Here is a 2,854-nt window from a genome sequence, read left to right on the forward strand (position 1 = left end):
TAGGAATTTCTTATGTAAAGAACCACTAGAAGAAATGTTCCTGTTAGCTTTCTGCTTTGGACTTGAAAAGAAATCATGATGAAAGGAAATCTTATGACTTTAATTGGAACGTATTCGTATTTGAGGTGCATATTTAAAGACAGAAAGTTTTAATACTTCTCAAAATATTTTTCTGAAATTGGCAAGTGTTCTCCTACTTCTTTCTTTCAACTCAGGAGCTTACTCAGGAGTTCATGCTCAAATCCTGAATTAGCACTAGCAAGTTTTACTTACCTGGTGGGGGAGACACCACGATCAGGCAGGTGGTCTTCCCAGGGAGAGGCTCATTCCCTGCACCCCGGGTGTGCCGACCTCTACAATTTCCCCAAATGCAGGAAACTCGACTGCATAATCTGTGGTAGTGGGGACTGCGTTCCCTGAGAATTCCAGGGAAGTGGTCAGGTCCCAAGCCTGTCCGTGTTTAAGAAGTCTTTGGACAACTCTCTAAGATATGTGGTTTAACTTTTAGGTTGCCCTGTGTGGAGTCGGGAGTTGGACTTGATGGTCCTCATGGGTCCCTTCCAGCTCAGGATATTCTATGATTCTATGGACATTGTTGGGCAAAGATAAAAGCACTCAGTTTAGAAGGACGTATAGTGGTCTTCTTGAAACCTGTTGGAGCTGCACTGGATGTTTGGCTAGAGACAAGCCACGATCAAATGCATACGATTAACTTAATAGGGAGGAAAAATCACACAAAAATTCCTAAGTGAAGGCTAAATTGAGTCGACAGGGAGATTGCATAAATATACTATAGTGATGAGCAAAATTGACAAAAAAAAAAGAAAAAGGACACACTCTGATGTCTCTAACCATTCATCCAGCACTGAGCAAGGTGTGAAAGCTGACCACACTGAAGTGGTGAGGAGGACCTAGAGGCTGGCTGATCATGCCTGAAGCTATCAGCTAGACAAGTAAGGTGGAAGGAAGCATTCCTCTCCTCGCACTCTATCTTTTTGCACTGGGGGAATTTTTCAGCTGTTGCTATGCCAACCATTCTTTGGGCTTGCTCACTCTTGTACAAGACATTTTATCTGTTTTCAATGGTTCCTAACCCAGGAAAGGACTTAATCATGTGCTTAACTTTAAACATACACTAAAGTCTGTTGAAACAGAGAAACATATGCCCTGGCTTAAGAATCATTGCCAAAGCAAGGAGAACGATTTTAATGGTTTGGGAAACAAATTTGTGATTTTGCTCTTCCCTCTCTTGCACAGACATAAACACTGGTGACTCCTCAGAACAGGCTGCCTGGAAAATTGTTTGAGTCACCATCCCTGGAGGTATCTAAGAGACATATAGATGTGGTGCTTAGGGCCACAGTTTAGTACTTGGCAGTGCTAGGTTAACAGTTGGACTCGATGATCTTAAAGGTCTTTCCAACCTAAACAATTTTATGATTCTATATGACATTTTCCATGGCTATTTAATGTGTGACAAATCCACCTGCAGTTCTCCATATTGCTTCATTACAAAACCTTATCTTTGACACGGATTGCTTCTCCAATTACATCAAACCTGATTTTTTTCTTTTTGGAAGGAAGAACAACAGGTGGAATAACAAGAATTTATTACATTAAAATGTCATTCAAGGCAATCTGAAATTTCCTGTCCTGCATACTTTTATTATTATTATTATTATTATTATTTCTCCAAAGAAGAAAAATTGATTGGATCGAGAGCAGCCCTGAGGAGAAGGACTTGGGAGTACTGGTGGACGAGAAGCTCAATATGAGCCGGCAATGTGCTCTTGCGGCCCAGAAGGCCAACCGCGTCCTGGGCTGCATCAAGAGGAGCGTGGCCAGCAGGTCGAGGGAGGTGATTCTCCCCCTCTACTCTGCCCTCGTGAGACCTCACTTGGAGTACTGCGTCCAGTTCTGGAGCCCCCAACATAAGAAGGACATGGACCAGTTGGAGAGGTCCAGAGGAGGGCCACGAAGATGATAAGAGGCTGGAACCTTTCCTATGAGGACAGGCTGAAAGAGTTGGGGCTGTTCAGCCTGGAGAAGAGGAGGCTCCGGGTGACCTTATAGCGGTCTTCCAGTACCTCAAGGGGCCTACAGGAAAGATGGGGAGAGGCTGTTCAGGAGGGCCAGTTATGATAGGACAAGGGGTAATGGTTTTAAAATAGAGGGAGGTAGGTTCAGGTTGGATATTAGGAAAAATTTTTTACTATGAGAGTGGTAGAACACTGGAACAGGTTGCCCAGAGAGGTGGTGGATGCTCCATCCCTGGAGACGTTCAAGGCCAGGTTGGACAAGGCCCTGAGCAACCTGATCTAGTAGGAGATATCCCTGTTCCTTGCAGGGGGGTTGGACTAGATGACCTTGAAGGTCCCTTCCAGCCCTAACCATTCTATGATTCTATGATTCTAAAAACCTTCAGCAAATGAATATGCTGTCTCAGGAATAAAAGTGGTTAATGCTGAAAAAGACTTCTCACTAATCAGACTTGGAAATTAATGCCTCACTAATCATGAAAATAAATCTATTAATTTAATGGAAAATGTGGAAAGAAAACATGCAGACAAAAGCCAGCCAGACTTCTGTTTCAGAAACTTTCCAAAATTGAGCAGGCCTTTTAATAAGCTTGTCCTGGTTTCAGCTAGGACAGAGTTAGTTCTTTTTAGCAGCTAGAAGAGCTCTGTGGTTTTAGTCTGGAATTCACTATAAGAAGAACGTTGATAACACACTGATGTTTATAGGTGGCACTGAGACCTCAAGGACTTTTCAGCTTCTCATATTTTGTCAGTGTGCAGGTGCAGGGCAGGCGTGGGGGGAGCATGGCTGGGACAAAGGGTCCACAACTCCCCTT

General features: G+C 43.6%; 1 pseudogene; it reads left to right on the forward strand.

The window, feature by feature from the left end:
• The first annotated feature begins 265 nt into the window (after nt 1-265).
• LOC147528153 (U1 spliceosomal RNA) lies at nt 266-419 on the forward strand (annotated as a pseudogene).
• Nucleotides 420-2,854: the final 2,435 nt, after the last annotated feature.

The sequence above is a fragment of the Tauraco erythrolophus genome, chromosome 10 (assembly GCF_009769465.1).
Source record: "Tauraco erythrolophus isolate bTauEry1 chromosome 10, bTauEry1.pri, whole genome shotgun sequence".
Lineage (NCBI taxonomy): Eukaryota > Metazoa > Chordata > Aves > Musophagiformes > Musophagidae > Tauraco > Tauraco erythrolophus.